General features: G+C 49.7%; 1 protein-coding gene across 6 annotated transcripts in view; it reads right to left on the reverse strand.

The window, feature by feature from the left end:
- GTF2IRD1 (GTF2I repeat domain containing 1) overlaps positions 1-19,049 on the reverse strand; it is a 150,608-nt gene that overhangs the window by 104,445 nt on the left and 27,114 nt on the right. Inside the window, exon 1 of one of the 6 annotated variants that reach the window (XM_030796241.1) lies at positions 6,466-6,488. The exons of the other annotated variants lie outside the window; for them this stretch is intronic. The gene's annotated coding sequence lies outside the window, so the exon portion shown is untranslated. Of the gene's footprint in view, positions 1-6,465; positions 6,489-19,049 lie in introns of those variants that run through there. 6 annotated transcript variants of the gene reach the window in all.

Here is a 19,049-nt window from a genome sequence, read left to right on the forward strand (position 1 = left end):
ACGGGGTTTCACCCTGTTAGCCAGGATGGTCTCGATCTCCTGACCTCGTGATCCGCCCACCTCGGCCTCTCAAAGTGCTGGGATTACAGGCTTGAGCCACCGCGCCCGGCCTCACTCATTCTTTTGTGTGCATTCATTCATTCACTCATTCCTTGGTGTGAACACTCACTCATTCATTCCTTGGTGTATGCATTCATTCATCCCTTGGTGTGTGCATTAATTCCTTCGTGTGCATGCATTCATTCATGTGTGCATTCATTCATTCCTTGGTGTGTGCGCATGCATTCCTTTGTGTACATTCATTAATTCCTTTGTGTGCATTCATTCATTCATTCCTTGGTGTGTGCATTCATTCCTTTGTGTATATGCATTCATTCATTCCTTGATGTGTGCATTCATTCATTGCTCCCTTCCTTCCTTCCTTCCTTCCTTCCCTTCTCCTCCCCTCCCCCCCTCCCTTCTCTCTCTTCCTTCCTTCCTTCCCTTCCTCCCTTCCTTCCTTGCACACTTTTGAACCCTCAGGGTGATACTCATTCCCTGTACTTATTGGCTCCCGCCTAGGTCGTACTGGGTAAGAACAGTGAAGACACCTCCGCCGGGCCATTGGCTGGGACCTAGTCCAAGGCAGTGAGCTGTAAGTGGGGAGGGGCCACCCTGCAAGAGCTCAGCAGGAGCTGGAAGCCTGGTAGGTCGTGGCAAGGCTGGGGGTGGGAGGAACACAGCCTGGGTGCCTTCCCTGGCCTCCCCTCACCACCCCCACTCATTCACTCAACACCTACCAAGAGGCTGCTCTGTGCCAGGCTCCACCTGCCCTCCTCCAGCTCACAGGGCCAGTGTGTCCAGAGAGAATTACAGGACCAGGCTGGGTGCGATTGCTCATGCCTGTAATCCCAGCACTTTGGGAGGCAGAGGTGGGAGGATCACTTGAGGTCAGGAGTTTGAGACCAGTCTGGCCAACATGGTGAAACCCCATCTCTACTAAAACTACAAAAAATTAGCCGGGGGTGGTGGTACACGCCTATAGTCCCAGCTACTAGGGAGGCTGAGGCAGAAGAATTGCTAGAACTTGGGAGTTGGAGTTTGCAGTGAGTTGAGATCTTGCCACTGCACTCCAGCCTGGGTGAAAGAGTGAGATTCCATCTTATTTAAAAAAAAAAAAAAAAAAAGAATTACAGGACCATGAAAGAAGGACAAGCAGAGAAGCTCGCCCAGGCACAGAGCTTGACACTGGGGAAAGGGGTTACCTATGTTTTATTTAAATGTTTTATTTACTTAGTTTTGGGGGAGGAGGGGCCTGACAAACAAGGCTTCCCTGAGTTGATGACTGTCGAGGTGGGTTTTGAAGAGTGAAAAGAGTGAATAGGAGTTCTCTGGGTACAGGAGTGGAAGGATAATATACTGTTGTTTCCACGGAGAGAAGCAAAGGGAAGAAGCTTGGCTTAGAGCTATATAACCTTTGCTCTGTGAGTAAAGAGAAGTTTTGGACAGAATCAACGGAATAAAAAGGCAAACCACAGAATGGGCGAAAATATTTGTAAATAGCATATCGGTAAGGGATTAATATCCGGGATATGCAGACACCTCCTAAAACTCAACAACTAAGACTGGGTGCAGTGGTTCACGCCTGTAATCCCAGCACTTTGGGACGCCAGGGTGAGAGGATCACTTTAGGCCAGGAGCTCGAGACCAGCCTGGGCAACAGAGCGAGACATCGTCTCCATTAACAATAATAATCCAATTAAAAAATAGGCAAATGACTTAAGTAGACCTTTCCCCTAAGAAGATATACAAATGGCCAGAAAACAGATGAAAAGATGTCCAGCATCACTAAAGATTAGCAAAATGCAAATCTAAACACCTCACACCCACCAGGATACCTACTATAAAAAACACAAGAAGGCAGGGCGCGGTGGCTCACGCCTGTAATCCCAGCACTTTCGGAGGCCAAGGCAGACGGATCATCTAAGGTCAGGAGTTTGAGACCAGCCTGACCAACATGGTGAAACCCCGTCTCTACTAAAATTACAAAAATTAGCTGGGCATGGTGGCACATGCCTGTAATCCCAGCTACTTGGGAGGCTGAGGCAGGAGAATTGCTTGAACCCAGGAGGTGGAGGATGCAGTGAGCTGAGATCATGCCATTGCACTCCAGGCTGGGCAACAAGAGTGAAACTCTGTCTAAAACAAACAAAAAACAAACAAACAAAAAACAAACAAAACCACACACAGGAAAAAAACAAGGGCTGGTGAGAACATGGGGAAATTGGAACCCTGTGCGCTGCTGGTAGGGATGCAAAATGGTACAGGCACTGTGGAAAACAGCATGGCGTTTCCTCAAAAAATTAAAAATAGGACTACCAGCCAGGTCCAGTGGCTCAGGCCTGTAATCCCAGCACTTTGGGAGGCTGAGGCAGGAGGATTGCTTGAGCTCAGGAGTTCGAGACCAGCCTGGGAAACATGGCAAGATCCCATCTCTACAGAAAATACAAAAATTAGCTGGGTGTGGTGGTGCACACCTGTAGTCCCAGCTACTTGGGAAGCTGAGGTGGGAGGATGGCTTGAGCCTGCGGAGGTTGGGGCTGCAGTGAGCTGTGACTGTGCAACTGCACTCCACGTTTCCGCTCTTGCAAATAATGCTGCTATTAACATGAGTATGCAAATCACTTGGCAAACCTGTTTTCAATGATTTGGGGTATATACCCAGAGGTGGAACTGTTGAATTGTATAGTACTTCCGTTTTTATATTTTATTTAGAAAGGGTCTCACTCTGTTGCCCAGGCTGGATTGCAGTGGTGTGATCATAGCTCACTGCAGCCTCAAATTTCTGGGTTCAAGCCATCTTCCCACCTCAGCCTTCCAAGCAGCTGGGACTACAGGTGTGTACCGCCATGCCTGGCTAATTTTAAATTTTTTTGTAGAGATGGGGTCTTGCTATGTTGCCCAGGCTGGCCTTGAACGCCTGGCCTCAAACAATCTTCCCACCTCAGCCTCCCAACGTGCTGGGATTATAGGCATAAGCCACCATGCCTGGCCTTAATATAATTTTTCAAAATGGGGGGAGGGGGGAAGAGAAGGAAGTGTTTGGTTGTTCTCATTGTCCACTGTCGAGTGTCATTCCTAAGACTAGAGAGGATACTCAGTGACCTTTGCTGGAATGGAGTGGAGAGAGGGAGGGGCCACCTAACAAGCACATCTCTGCCCCAGAGGTAAGTGCGAGCACTAGCAACTCAACACACACATGCATGCACACTCACACCCACTCGTACACCCACATGCACACCCACATGCACACACACATGCACACCCACACACGCATGCACACACCCACAATGCACACACACATGCACACCCACATGTGCACACCCCCCACCCACACATACATGGATACTCACACATGCACACCCACATGAACACACATGCACACCCACACTCAAATGCATACACACATATGCACACATTGACACCCACATGCACACACCCACATACATGCACATGCACACACACACACGCCCACACGCACGCACATACAGGCACACCCACATGCACACACCCACCCCACACACACATACATGCACACCCACATACACACACGCATACCCACTCACATGCATACACACATATGCAGACATCCACACACGTGCATGCACACCCACACGCAGACACCCCCACACACATATGCACGCATAGCCACTCATGCATACACACATACTTGTGCACACAATGCACTCACATACACAAGCATACACACATACGCACACACATGCATGCAAACTCGCATGCATGTCCACACACATACACATACATGCGTGCACATATGCACACTCACACACACACACACGCTAGTCCAAGTCCTCCTGGGGCCAGTCCCAGCACAGTCTGAATGCAGTGAAAACCTTCACAGAGAAGGTGGCTGGCCCCAGCCGCAGTCATGCTGGGACACAGAGATGTGCAGGGCATGACCTCACCCTCGAAAGGCTCACTGTCCCATCAGGAGTCACACCACAGAGTAAGCTGAACCCATCTTCCCTCCAGAGCCCCACACTCCAGCCTGCAGGCCCCTGGGTGGGCCTTGCACTCTCGCTCAAGCCTTTGCACCTGCTGTGCCCTTTTTAAGAAATCCCCTTCCCCGCTGCTGGCTCCCTCTTAGCTGTTGTGGGCTCGTCAGCACCTCCCGTTGTGCCCCTTGGTTGGGCTCCCTCAGCCCCTCCTTCCCTCCTCCTCCAGGATGTGGAGGCGTCAGAGCCCCCATGCACTGCCTCCTGGAGAACAGGGCTGATTGCTTTCATCTGTGTGTGCCCGGGCTGCTACACATAACAAGGCCTGGAAAGGCCTCCGAAGAGAGGGGCCGTTGATGCAAGTTTGGAAGAATCATGAGACATGAAGAAGGTGAATGTCGAGGGATGGGGCAGTCCAGACAGAGGGGACAGCTCGGGCAAAGGCACTAAGGCACGAATGAGCCCGATGGGGTGTGGCGTCTGTGGTGGGGCTGGCAGGCAGTGGAGCAGAACGCTAAGTGCTCTTGGCACAGACTGCAGTCAGATTCTGGGGCTGTACAGCGGGAAATGCTCTGAGACTCTCCTAGCCTCAGCCCAGAGCCTGGGCCTGGGCTCTGGAGGGCCCTGTCCCACCCTTCCCAAAGGGGACATGCCCACCTGGAGCCTGCACCCACTCTCCCACCCCAGACACCTGGGTACTCAGACCCCTGGAATCCAGCTGGCAGATACACTCCCATTCTGGCGCCCCAGGGCCCTCTTCTCTGGTCCATCCTCCTGCAGTGGTTTTAAATCTGACAATACATTCTTTGGCCAGGTGTGGTGGCTCATGCCTGTAATCCTGCACTTTGAGAGGCTGAGGCAGAAGGATTGCTTGAGGCCAGGAGTTCAAGACCAGATTGGGTAACACAGTGAGACCCCCATCTCTACAAAAAATTTTTAAAATTAGCTAGGCATGGTAGTGCATACCTGTAGTCCCAGCTACTGGGGAGGCTGAGGCAAGAGGACCACTTGAGCCCAGGAAGTGGAGGCTACAGTGAGCTGTGATCACACCACTGCGCTCCAGCCTGAGTGACAGAGCGAGACCCTGTCTCTAAAAAATAAATAAATAAGTTTTTTTTTTTTTTTTTTTTAAATAGAAATGGGAGTTTCCCTATATTGCCCAGGCTGGTCTCGAACTCCTGGGCTCAAAGGATCTTCCCACTTCGGCCTCCCAAAGTGAAAAAAATAAATAAATAAGTTCTTTAATACTTCTCCCAACAAGTGGTGTCATCTAATTCTCTCCTCTTGAACGTGATTTGAATAAGGACCCACTTTGAACCAACAGAATGTGTGGACAGCGCCAACATGTGACTTCTGCAGCCAGGTCCCCAAAGGCGCTAGACTTCCCCCAGCCGCTCACTCACTCTCAGACCCTTGCCCCTGGACTCTGAGCTGACATGTGGGAAGCCCGGCTATCCTGAGGCCACCGTGCTGGAGGGGCCAAGGGGCATCAGAGAAGCCCAAGGGGCCCCGGCTGTTCCTCGGCTCAGGCCCTGGGCCAGCAAGGGAAACATCTTCAAAATGACCGCAAGCCCTGCTAACTTTTTATTTAGAGACAGGATCTCGCTCTGTTGCCCAGGCTGGAGTGCTGTGGTGCGATCGTAGCTCACTGCAGCCTCCAGCTCCTGCTGGCAACCTTTTGACTGCAATTGTAGGAGAGATTGAGTGAGACCCATCTGGCTAAGCTCAGACAACTCTCACACTGTGAAGAGTAAAAGAAGAAATGACTATTGTTTGACACTGCTAATGTTGGGCTATTGGTTTATGCAGTCAAGATAAATAATGGATACACCCTGAGGGCACACCAGGCTGACGCTGCCGTACCCCCCCAAGGTGGGGCAGCTGTTTGGGAGAGTGGACACGGCTTGAGCTCAGGAGTTCGAGACCAGCCTGGGTAATATGGCAAGACCCCATCTCAACAAAAAATAAAAAAATCAGCTGGGTGTGGTGGCACATGCCTGTAGTCCCAGCTGCTCAGGAGGCTGAGATGGGAGGATCCCCTGAGCCCAGGAGGTCAAGGCTGCAGTGAGCCAAGATCATGCCACTGCACTCCAGCCTAGATATATGGCTTAGGGAGTCCACATAAATGAGAATAAGGTCCCCTCAGAGGGGACAGAGCCGAGGTGGGTCAGCTGGGATCTTCCATTTGTCTCCTTTACCTGGCCGGCATCTATCACAGGAGAACCAGTCTACTAGAATGGCTGCTGGAGTTTGCCCTTAGAGACCTGAGGTAGGCTCAGAAAAATGACCCCCAAAAGACAGCCACGTCCTAATCCCCAGAGCCTGTGTTACCTTATATGGCAAAATCACTTTGCAGGTGTGATTAAGGATCTTGAGGTAGGGGATTATTCTGGCTTAGCCGGGTAGGCTCTAAATGTCATCACATGCATCCTTATAAGAAGAGGTCATGGCCGGGCATGGTGGCTCATACCTGTAAGCCCAGCACTTTGGGAGGCCGAGGTGGGAGGATTGCTTGAGCCCAGGAGATTGAGACCAGCCTGAGAAACATAGTGAGACCCCATCTCTACAAAAAATAAAAAAAAATTAGCTGGGTGTGGTGGAGTATGCCTGTAGTCCCAGTTACTCGGGAGGCTGAGATGGGAGGATCACCTGAGCCCAGGAGGTCAAGGATGCTATGAGCTGAGATCATGTCACTGCCCTCCAGCCTGAGCAAGAGAGTGAGACCCCTATCTCAAAAAAAAAAAAAGAAGAAGAGGTCATGCCAGGCACAGTGGCTCATTCCTGTAATCCCAGTGCTTTGGGAGGCCAAGGCAGGAGGATCACTTTAAGTCAGGAGGATCACTTGAGGCTAAGAGTTTGAGACTAGCCTGGGCAACACAGCAAGACCCCGGCTCTACAAAAATTTTTTAAACATAGGGTAGAGGAAGACTGAACATCCATATAGAAGAGAAGTCCAAGTGAAGACGAAGTAGAGAGAGATTGGAAGATGCTGGCCTTGAAGACTGGAGTGATGCGGCCACAAGCCCAGGACTGCTGGCAGCCCCCAGGAGCTAGAAGAGGCCAGGAACAGATTCCCCCCAAGAGCCTCTGGAGGGAGCATGGCACTGTTGGCACCTTGATTTTGGCCCAGTGGTAATGATTTTGGACCTTTGGCCTCCAGAACTGTGAGAATAGAAATTTCTCTTGTTCTCAGAAAAACATGGGCAAAGGACATGAACAGACACTTTTCAAAAGATGTACATGCAGCCAACAATCTTATGAAAAAAGACTGAACATCACTGATCATGAGTGAAATGCAAATCACAACCACAATGAGATACCATCTCACACTAGTCAGAATGGCTATTATTAAAGTCAAAAAATGACAGATGCTGGGCCAGGCACGGTGGCTCAAGCCTGTAATCCCAGCACTTTGGGAGGCCAAGGTGGGCTGATCACGAGGTCAGGAGATCAAGACCATCCTGGCTAACATGGTGAAACTCAGTCTCCACTAAAAATACAAAAAATTAGCCAGGCGTGGTGGCAGGCACCTGTAGTCCCAGCTACTCAGGAGGCTGAGGCAGGAGAATGGCATGAACCTGGGAGGCAGAGCTTGCAGTGAGCCGAGATCGCACCACTGCCCTCCAGCCTGGGCGACAGAGTGAGACTCTGTCTCAAAAAAAACAAAAAAAAACAAAAACAAACAAACAAAAAAAATTAGCTGGGCATGGTGGTGCATGCCTGTAATCCCAGCTACTCGGGAAGCTGAGGCAGGAGAAGTGCTTGAACCCAGGCAGTAGAGGTTGCAGTGAGCTGAGACTGCACCACTGCATTCCAGCCTGGACGACAGAGTAAGACTCCGTCTCAAAACAAAAACAAAAACAAACAAAAAAATAACAGATGCTGGTGAGGTTGTGGAGAAAAAGGAACACTTATACACTGTTGGAATTGTAAATTAGTTCAGCCATTGTGGAAGACAGTGTGGTGATTCCTCAAAAACCTAAAGACAGAAATAACATTGGACCCGGCAATCCCTTACTGGGTATATACCCAAAGGAATAGAAACCATTCTACAATAAAGACACACGCACACGTATGTTTACTGCAGCACTATTCACAACAGCAAAAACGTGGAATCAACCTAAATGCCCATCAATGATAGACTGGATAAAGAAAATGTGGTACATATACACCATGGAATACTATGCAGCCACAAAAAAGAACGAGATCATGTTCTTTGCAGGGACATGGATGGAGCTGGAGGCCATTATCCCTAGCAAACTAACACAAGAACAGAAAACCAAATACTGCATGTTCTCACTTATAAGTGGGAGCTGAACAATGAGAACATATGGACACACAGAGGGGGGCAACACACACTGGGGCCTTTCAGAAGGTGGAGGGTGGGAGGAGGGAGATCACAAGAAATAACTGTTGGGTACTGGGCTTAATATCTAGGTGAAAAAAGAATCTGTACAACAAACCCCCATGACACAAGTTTACTTATGTCACAAACCTGCACTTGTACCCAAGAACCTTAAAGTAAAAAAAAAAAAAAAAAAGAATTTTTTTTTTCTCCCTCACTCTGTCATCCAGGCTGGAGTGCAGTGGTGGGATCTCAGCTCACTGCAACCTCTACCTCCAGGTTTCAGGCGATTCTCGTGCCTCAGCCTCCTGAGTAGCTGGGATTACAGGTGCCCGCCACCACGCCCGTCTAATTTTTGTATTTTTAGTAGAGATGGGGTTCCACTATGTTGGCCAGAATGGTCTTGAACTCCTGACCTCATGATCTGCCCACTTTAGCCTTCCAAAGTGCTGGGATTACAGGTATGAGCCACTGCGCCCAGCCTGAAATTTCTGTTGTTTTAAGGCACCAAGTCTGTGGCCCGTGTTACAGCAGCTTCAGGAAATTAACACCGGCTCCTTCACTGGCTGTACCCCACCTCACAAAGACAGTCCACATCCTCAGCCCCTTGGACACTCAGTCCTCAGCTCAGACCTCTGCAAAGCTCAGGCCTGGGTTTGCTGGAGAGCTCTCCAATCTCTTCCCTCTTGGAAGCACCACTAGAAAGAGCCGGATTTTTCTGGACACCAGGGAAGTGCCTCTGTGATTCGAGTCTCACTGCCCTATGGACCAGCTGGGGCGTTGGAGCTGATGGAGAAAAAAAAAATACACCCAACCACGTAAAAGGCAAAGGCAGGCACACACCCCACCCAAACACGGCCCCCGCACCATCCGCTGCCATATGCTTGTTTCTTGAAAAAGAAGCTTGAGAGAACAAACAAAAAAGAAATTTCTCCCCTTCTGGAAGGGGGGGTATCCTTTCTCCCCAGCAGCCTCAGCCTCCCACTGAATACTCCCTCTCTAGTCCCAGAGGCTCCCCAGTGGGGTAGAGTGGCCTGGGGGTCCTGGATTCCTGCCCTCCCCACCCCCACTGTCACTGTAGCTGGGAAGAACATTGCCAGTCACAGCCCTGGCCTTCCATTTGTATCTGCTCAGGCCAGGCTCTGGGCTGGGCAGCGGGAGGGGGTCTTACACCCAGCCGCAGTGCAGTAGAAGGCAGTCTGGGGTCATGGTTAAGACACCTGGGGTCTCACTGGGCACAGTGGCTCACGCCTGTAATCCCAGTGTTTTGGGAGGCTGAGGCAGGAGGATCAAGCCCAGGAGTTCAAGATCAGCCTGGGCAACACAGTGAGACCCCACCTCTACAAAAAAACAAAAAAGTTAGCCAGGTGTGGTGGTGCGTGCCTGTTGTCCCAGCTACTCGGGATGCTGAGGCAGGAGGATAGCTTGAGCCCGGGAGGTCAAGGCTGCAATGAGCTATGATTGCAGCACTGCAGTCCAACCTAGGGGACAGAGCTAGACCCTGTCAAAAAAAAAAAAAAATACTAATAATCTGAGTTCCAGTCCTGTATCTGACCCCAAAAGCTGTCCTCCAAGTCCTCTGCCCCACTCCCTGCTAACAGAATCCCCCCGTCGTGTCCTGGTATCTAAAGATGGGACAATCTTTGCTGGATTGTCCCAACAACCAGTGCTTGGGGCAGCTAGGCCCTCCCAGTCCCTGGGAGGAAATTTGGTGATTCTCCAAGGCTCAGAGCAAGGCACTCCTTTTCCCCTAGCTGGGACAGGTGTAAGGAGAGGCCAGAACCCAATTCTGGCCACTGAGACATTAGGGACTTCTAGGAGAGCTATCCTTGCCCTTAGAAAGGAACTGAAACCAGGCCGGGAGTGGTGGCTCACACCTGTAATCCCAGCACTTTGGGAGGCCAAGGTGGGCAGATCACCTGAGGTCAGGAGTTTGAGACCAGCCTGGCCAACATGGCAAAACCCTGTCTCTACTAAAAATATAAAAATTAGCCAGGTGTGGTGGTACACGCCTGTAATCCCAGCTACTTGGGAGGCTCAGGCAGGAGAATCGCTTGAACCCGGGAGGCGGAGGTTGCAGTGAGCCGAGATCACACCATTGCACTCCAGCCTGGGCGACAGAGCGAGACTCCATCTCAAAAAAAAAAAGGGACTGAAACCAGGGGTGTCCTTCTCCTGCATGTGACACCCCCAACCATGACAGCCAACTAGAGACATGAAAAGAATCAGCCCGGGAGGTGAGGGTATCTGAGGACAGCAGGGTGAACTCATGGAAGAACTTGGTCCTGTATGACCCCAGATCTGCCATCTCTAAGCTTTGGGTGAAACAGTAAAAGTCTTTTTTTTTTTTTTTTTTTTTTGAGATAGAGTCTCGCCCTGTTGCCCAGGCTGGAGTGCAGTGGCACGATCTTGGCTCACTGCAAGTTCTGCCTCCTAGGTTCAAATGATTCTCCTGCCTCAGCCTCCTGAGTAGCTGGGATTACAGGAACCCACCACCACACCCAGCTAATTTTTGTATTTTTAGTAGAGATGGGGTTTTGTTATGTTGGCCAGGCTGGTCTTGAACTCCTGACCTCAGGTGATCCGCCACCTTGGCCTCCCAAAGTGCTGGGATTACAGGCATGAGCCACCGTGCCCAGGCAAAAGTCCGTATTTCTTAAGGCACTCTTAGTAGAGGTTTCTTTTCTTCTTTCCTTTTTTTTTTTTCCCCAGGACTACAGTTTCTTTTCTTCTCTCTCTCTTCTTTTTTTTTTTCTGTCACCCAGGCTGGAGTGCAGTGATGCAATCATAGCTAACTGCAGCCTCGATCTTGATCTCTCCTGGAATCAAGCAATCCTCCAGCCTCAGCATCCCAAGTAGCTGGGACTACGGGCACCTGCCACCACACCTGGCTCACTTAAAAAATCTTGTTAGAGACAGGGTCTCACTATGTTGCCCAGGCTGGTTCTGAACTCCTGGTTTCAAGCAATCCTCCTGCCTTGGCCTTCCAAAGTGCTGGGATTACAGGTGTGAGCCACCGTGCCCAGCCCGAGGTTTCTTTCATTTGCAGCTAAAAGCATCCTACTTAAGTCAGTCTTTACCAGTTGTAAAGCCACCCATTTGTTTTTGACTCCAGGTCTATTTTACAATTTCCTTTCCAACTGCAGCTAAAGAGCCTACATCCGATTTTGATACCCAGAGCAAGATTCTAAGATTCTGAGTGTGCTACAATTCTTTATTTTGAGACAGGGTCTCGCTCTGTCTCTAGGCTAGAGTGAAGTGATGTCATCATAGCTCACTACAGCCTCCAACTCCTGGGCTCAAGCGATCCTCCCGCCTCAGCCTCCTGAGTAGCTGGGACCAGAGCGTGCGTCGCCACACCCGGCTAAGTTTTTATTTTTACTTTTTAGAGATAGGGTCTCACTATGTTGCCCAGGTTGATCTTGAACTCCTGGCCTCAAGTGATCTTCTCACCTTGGGCTCCCAAAGTGCTAGATTATGGGTGTGAGCCACTGTACCTGGCTAACTTTATTTTTTATGCTGAGGGCTCCATCTCTAGTCCCACCACCCTCTTACCATGATGTTTGAGGAGGCACAATATTCTGAAAAAAATGGAAGTGATGGAAACAAAATGGAAAATTTGAAAAGATTAAAATATAAGTAATTCTTTTAAAAATGTCCTCTATATTTCTGAAGCATCTTTGTTAGTTTAAAATATAAAAATGCATTATGTATAAGTTGTTTTGTTCAACACTGCCACAGATTTGCTATATCAAATTCAAAACTACAGTTTATTCAGAAGTCACCAATTTTAGATTTAATCACATTTTAAATGTTTAACATCTTTGTTACCAATGGAATTACAGTGTTTTGGGCTTTAAATAAGCTAGGCTTTCTTGTATATTTTTAAAAATTCTTTAAGTAATGTGGATAATTTATCTTTCTCTGGCTTTAAAAAAAATTTCCTAGAGATTACAAAAACAGTCTACGGCCCCACCACCCTGAAAGAGCCTGATCTCATCTGATCTCAGAAGCTAAGCAGAGTGGGGTCTGCTTAGTTCTTAGATAGGAGACTGCAAAAAACAGGTGTTATACTTTGGGTGACTTAGTGTTTCTTACAATATCAAGTAGAACTGGAAAGATTTCATATTCAGAAAGGGAATAGAGACAAAGAAAAGTTATCTCGGCCAGGTGCAGTGGCTCACGCCTGTAATCCCAACACTTTGGGAGGCCAAGGCGGGCTGATAACCTGAGGTCCGGAGTTCAAGACCAGCCTGGCCACCATGGCGGAACTTCATCTCTACTAAAAATACAAAAATTAGCCCTGCATGGTGTTGGACGCTTGTAATTCTAGCTACTCGGGAGGCTGAGGCAGGGAGAATCGCGTGAACCTGGGAGGCGGAGGTTGCAGTGAGCCGAGATCACGCCACTGCACTTCCACCTCACAGAGACTCCATCTCAAAAAAAAAAAAAAGAAAAAAAAATTATCTTATAATTCTGTCATCTACATCACTGAGTCCAACCTTTGATAACTTTTGTCTAATGTGTCTCATTTCTTTGTTTTTAGAGACAGGGTCTTGCTATGTTGTCCAGGCTGGTTTCAAACTCCTGGGCTCAAGGGATCTTCCCCATGCCACCCTCAGTCTCCTGAGTAGCTGGGACTGCAGGTGCACACAACCACACTTGGCTAATTTTTTTCATTTTTTTTTTTTTTTTTGTAGAGACAGGGTCTCACTATGTTGCTCAGGCTGGTCCTGAACTCCTAGGCTCTACCGATCCTCCTGAGTAGCTGGGACTACAGGCGTGAGCCACCATGCCCAGCTGAATGTGCCGGGATTGTGAGGCAGACAGACGCTGTGTGGCTGGTACCTCGATCCCCATATAACCAACTTCTCCCTTGCTCTCCTCTTCTGTAGGGGCCACAACACAAAATCCTCCCGTTCCTATACTCTCTTGCAGCCAGAGATGACCACAAGACACAGTCTAACCAGTGAGGCATTCCCAAACAAAAGAGCAGAGTTTCCCTGGAAGGAGGCAATGGGGGGCTCAATCCCTTACTCTCTATGCCCTGCCTGGTGGTTGACATCCGCTTTAGGCCAGGATGACCAAAGCCCTCGGCCAGAGGAGAGAGAGAGACAGCGCAGGCCCCTCTGATGTGCCTGAGCAGCTGCCCGCGGCTGGACCACCCACCCATGCCTCCTGTTACACGAGATACCCCTCCCTCCTAAGCCTTTGTTTCTCAGATTGCTTGCAACAAACACATTCCTAACAGAAATAGAATCCACGGTGGTGCGGGCGGATCACTTGAGGTCAGGAGTTCGAGACCAGCCTGGCCGACATGGTGAAACCACATCTCTACTAAAAATACAAAAATTAGCTGGGTGTGGTGTTGGGCACCTATAATCCCAGCTACTCAGGAGGCTGAGGCAGGAGAACTGCTTGAACCTGGGAGGCAGAGGTTGCAGTGAGCCAAGATCATGCCACTGCACTCTAGCCTGGGCGACAGGGCAAGACTCCATCTCAAAAAAAGAAAGAAACAGATTCCACGGGATGCATTTTCTTTTCTTTCTTCTTTCTTTTTTTTTTTAATTTTAAGACAGGGTCTCACTCTGTCACCCAGGCTGGAGTGCAGAGGCACTTTCATAGCACACTGCAGCCCCACCTTCCTGGACTCAAGCAAGTCTCCTGCCTCAGACTCACGAGTACCTGGGACTACATGAGTGCACCACCACACCTGGCTAATTTTTAAAAAATTTTTTAGTAGAGACGGAGTCTTGCTATGTTGCCCAGGCTGGTCTCAAACTCCTGCCCTTAAGTGATCCACCCGCCTTGGCCTCTCAAAGTGCCAGGATTATAGGTGTGAGCCACTGCTCCCAGCTGCATCTTTTTTTTTTTTTTTTTTTTTTTGAGACAGAGTCTCACTCTTTCGCCCAGGCCGGACTGCAGTGGCACTATCTCGGCTCACTACAAGCTCTGCCTCCTAGGTTCATGCCATTCTCCTGCCTCAGCCTCCCGAGTAGCTGGGACTACAGGCGTCCGCCACCACACCCGGCTAATTTTTTGTATTTTTAGTAGAGACAGGGTTTCACGGTGTTAGCCAGGATGGTCTCAATCTCCTGACCTCGTGATCCGCCCGCCTCAGCCTCCCAAAGTGCTGGGATTACAGGCGTGAGCCACCGCGCCTGGCCAGCTGCATCTATTTTTAAAGGCCTCGGTCTCCAAGACTCCTCTGATGAATTCCACTGTCCATCAATCCTGGCCATTGAGGAAAGTGTGTCCAAACATCCATTCTAGGTTTCTCCTGCAGCAGTCCCACTGCTGCCTCCCCTGGGGCATCTGTAGCTAGAGGATGCCTTGATGCACATCCCTCTGCCATGATCCCACTCACAAGCCTCTTTCCTGCACCCTAAGCCACCCAGCTCCGGGCCCTTGGTCAGAGGTGTCAGGAGGTGGCATGCCTCCCACCCACGCATCTGAGGCCAGAAGAAGTCTCAGTGGGATTCTGGAAGGACGGACTCAAGCATTGGATAAGGGGTTGAAAGAGGCGATTTCTCAGATCCACTCCAGATTTGAGATCCCTCATTATAGCAATGTTGTTAATAAAACAGTAATAGTCTCAAAGACACATCTGTACCGCCATGTTCATAGGATCAGTATTCACAATAGCCAAAAGGCAGAACCTGTCCAAGCGTCCGATGATGAATGGATTAAAAAACACAGTCTATCCATACAATGGAATATTACTGAGCCTTAAAAAGGAAAGACAGGTTGGTCGCAGTGGCTCATGACTATAATCCTCACATTTGGGAGGCTGAGGCGGGTGGATCACCTGAGGTCAGGAGTTTGAGACCAGCCTGGCCAACATGGTGAAATCTCGTCTCTACTAAAAATACAAAAATTAGCTGGGTGTGGCAGCAGGTGCCTGTAATCACAGCTACTCAGGAGGCTGAGGCAGGAGAATTGCTTGAACCCGGGGGGCGGAGGTTGCAGTGAGCCAAGATCGCACCACTTCACTCCAGCCTGGGTGGGTGAAAGAGTGAGACTCCATCTCAAAAAAAAAAAAAAAAAAAAAAAAAAGAAGGATGGCCGGGTGTGGTGGCTCACGCCTGTAATCTCAGTACTTTGGGAGGCTGAGGCAGGAGGATCACTTGAGCCTGGGAGGTGGAGGTTGCAGTGAGCTGAGGTCACACTACTGCACTCCAGCCTGGGTGACAGAGTGAGACCCTGTCTCAATTTAAAAATAAACAAAAGACCATCATGTTAGGCCCGGTGATGCATATACCATCTCTCCAAATCCTTGACTCCACAGCTTTGGTTCCTGAAGACCCAAGTCCAGGTTCATTGCCATTACGTTGATAGAGAATTTAGGGACACAGGCTTTCAGCTAACACAAGGGAACATTCCTAATGGGAAGAACTGTCCTAGAATGGAAGAACAAGCTGCTGTGTGGGCACTGGGACTCCATCTCTGGGGGCTGCTCAGTGGAAGCTGCCCACTTATCAAGGCCTCTCAGAGGGTCTTTGCATCTGGGAGACTCTGGCTCTATCTACACGGCTCCTTCCTTGCACCAAGAAATCTGGCCTGGGGGTAATTCAGGCAGAGCAGAAGTGAGACAGTGCATTTTTGCTCCACTTAGAAATGAGCCAAGTTGGTAAATAAGATTTTTTTTTTTTTTTTTTTAAAGAGACAGAGTCTTGCTCTGCCACCTAGGCTGGAATGCAATGGCGTGATTATGGCTCACTGCACCTTCAAACTCCTGGACTCAAGCCATCCGCCAGCCTCAGCCTCCCGAGTAGCTCCCTGCTAATTTTTTAAAAAATGTTTTGTAAAGATGGAGTCTCGCTCTGTCACCCAGGCTGGAATGCAGTGGCGCAATCACGGCTCACTGCAGCCTCAAATTCCTGGACTCCAGCCATCCGCCTGCCTCAGCCTCCCAAGTAGCTGGGGCTACAGGTGCGCGCTGCCACGCCTGGTTTTTAAACATTTTTTTGTAGAGACAGTCTTGCTCTGCCACCCAGCCTGGAGTGCAGTGGTGCAATCATAGCTCATTGCAGCCTCAAATTCGTGGGCTCAAGCGATCCTTTTCCTCAGCCTTGCAAGTAGCTGGTACTACAGACACATGCCACCATGCCCAGCTAATTAAAAAAAAAAATTATTTTTGGAGAGATGGGGCCTTGCTATGTTGCCCAGGCTGGGCTGAAATTCTTGGGCTCAAGCAATCCTGCCTCCGTCTCCCAGAGTGCTGGGATTACAGGAATGAGCCACTGTGACCGGCCTAAATAAGATCTTAAGAGCAAACTTCAAACACTTTGGAAAACAACCTCTTAGCACTGCGAAGTATATGCTTAGCGTCGCAGCACTGAGCTAGATGGGCCCCTCATCTAACCACCTGCATGTCCACCTAGGGAAACCAAGGCCCACAGGGGTCAGACTGAACCCCAGATCTCTGCACACCCAACCCAGGCTCACAACATAATACAACATGCTCTCCTGTGGGCTTAACAGCTACGCTGATTGCACATTCTTTCCTATTCACCACAAAACATCCTTTAGGGAAATAAACTTTATTTCTTTGATGATGGGCAATAATTCAGAGGTATCCGAATTTCAGCGCAAGACCTGATCTGTTTCCACGTGTTTCCACTGACTCCTCCCAGGTGCCCCGTCTATTGGAAATGGCATCAGACGTACGAGCAAACCACAAAGACACGCAACACCACGGCGGAATCTCGCAAGGATGATGAAAGAATCTGAGGTCACACGGTAGAATTCCATTTATGTAAGGTTCAAAAGGAGGCCAAATTCTGAAGCCAGGAGATGGAACGGCGGTTATCGTGGTGGGTCAGGGAGAGTGGTAGTAACTGGAAGGGGGTGAGAGGGGCTTGTCAATGCTGTTTCTTAATCTGGGTGCTGGTTACCTGGGTAGTTTAGTGTGTGAACAGTTATCAAGGTGTTCCCTTACAACAAATAACTTTGTTCTCAATGAAAAGTGTGCCTAAGGCCAGAAACAGTGACTCACACCCATAATCCCAGCACTTTGGGAGGCTGAGGCAGGAGGATCACTTGAGCCCAGGAGTTTGAGACCAGCCTGGGCAACATAAAGAGACCCTGACTCTACAAAAAATTTAAAATTTAGCCATGTGTGGTGGCACATGCCTGTCGTCCCAGCTACTCGGGAGGCTAAGGCAGGAGGATTGCTTGATCCCAGGAGGTTGAGGCTGCAGTGAGCCGAGATTGCATCACTGCACTCCAGTCTGGGATACAGAAGGAGACCTATCTCAAAAAAAAAAAAAAAGTTTTAGAAGACATCAGGTATTGGGACACCCAGTCAGATGACAGAAACAAACAAACAAACAGCAAAACTGTCCCCTTTTTAATCCTGCCCTGCAAGTACAGATGGTACAGTTCCACCTAGAGGCAGGGCTCCACCTCCAGCCTCTTCCAGCCCCCTCACCCCATCCTGTCACCAGGGCAGGGGCTGCAAGAGCCAGCCGGGAATGTCACTGGAGACAAGACCCCACACCTGTGGTCAAGCTTTTCCCAGCCCAGCAGCCCAGCAGCCATGAGTTTCACACTAAATCCCAGCCCACCCCACAGAAGGACCCTGGGTGCACACAGTCCTCCCAGCGAAGCGATTTGGTGATGCTGTGACGTGTTTCAGGAAGTTCAATTTTAACTCTGTTCCCACCCTTCGCTCCAGGACTTATAATTCTATAAATTAATCCTGAGTTAATTATCCCAAATGCAAAGATTTACATGCAAAGATGTTTCCCCAAAGCTTTCACTTGGTACATCCACGGATACACACACCCACGTATAAACAAGGAGAAGGTGCAGGCAACCCGATGCCCAGCAGAGGCTGATTCCAACACTGGACAGGATGACCTCAGGAGCATACACAGTGCAGCCCAGGATGCAAACTCCAGACCGTGCATCTCAGGCTGGGATCCATGCCTGACTTTGCTTCCCTCTACTTTTCTGTATTTTCTAAGTCACCTAGGGTAAGTATTACTTTTACAATTTGGAAAGAAACAACAGAAACCTCATCCTTTAAAAACAAAACCAGGCTGGGCGTGGTGGCTCACTCCTGTAATCCCAACACTCTGGAGCCAGAGAAGCAGGCGGATTGCCTAAGGCCAAGAGTTTGAGACCAGCCTGGGCAACATCGCAAGACCCCATCTCTACCACAAAATTTAAAATATGAGCCGGGTGTGGTGGCACGCGCCTGTTGTCACAGCTACTCGGAAGGCTGAGGTGGGAGGATGGCTTGAGCCCAGGAGTTCAAGAATGCAGCGAGCTGGGATTGTGCCACTGCACTCCAGCCTGGGCGATAGAGCAAGACCTCATTTCTAAAAAAATTTTTCTTTTAAATAAAAAATAGAGCAAAACAAAAAGCAAAACCAACCATCCAACACAGCTGCTCCACCCCAGGACAGGAAAGTCGGCCCCAGGCCCGGGCAAAAGGGCAGTTCCAGGAAGTACAGGGCTTCATGCTGCCTTCCAAGGGGAAGTGAGGCTGCCTGTCTCTTCCCTGGAGGGGCTGGGGGGAGCCGATCTGAGGCCCGGCCATGCGAAGCCCCATCTGCCCTTCATCTAGGCTTCTGGAAGGTAGGGCGTCCTTCCTCCACGTGGAGGACGGGATTTAGGAAAACAGGCTGTCTCCTCTCAGCTAGGGCCGTGCATCAGGTACTAGGAGCACTCAGAGAGAGCCCCCAAACTCAGGTTTCTCC

The sequence above is a fragment of the Nomascus leucogenys genome, chromosome 17, assembly GCF_006542625.1.
Source record: "Nomascus leucogenys isolate Asia chromosome 17, Asia_NLE_v1, whole genome shotgun sequence".
NCBI classification, from domain to species: Eukaryota; Metazoa; Chordata; class Mammalia; order Primates; family Hylobatidae; genus Nomascus; species Nomascus leucogenys.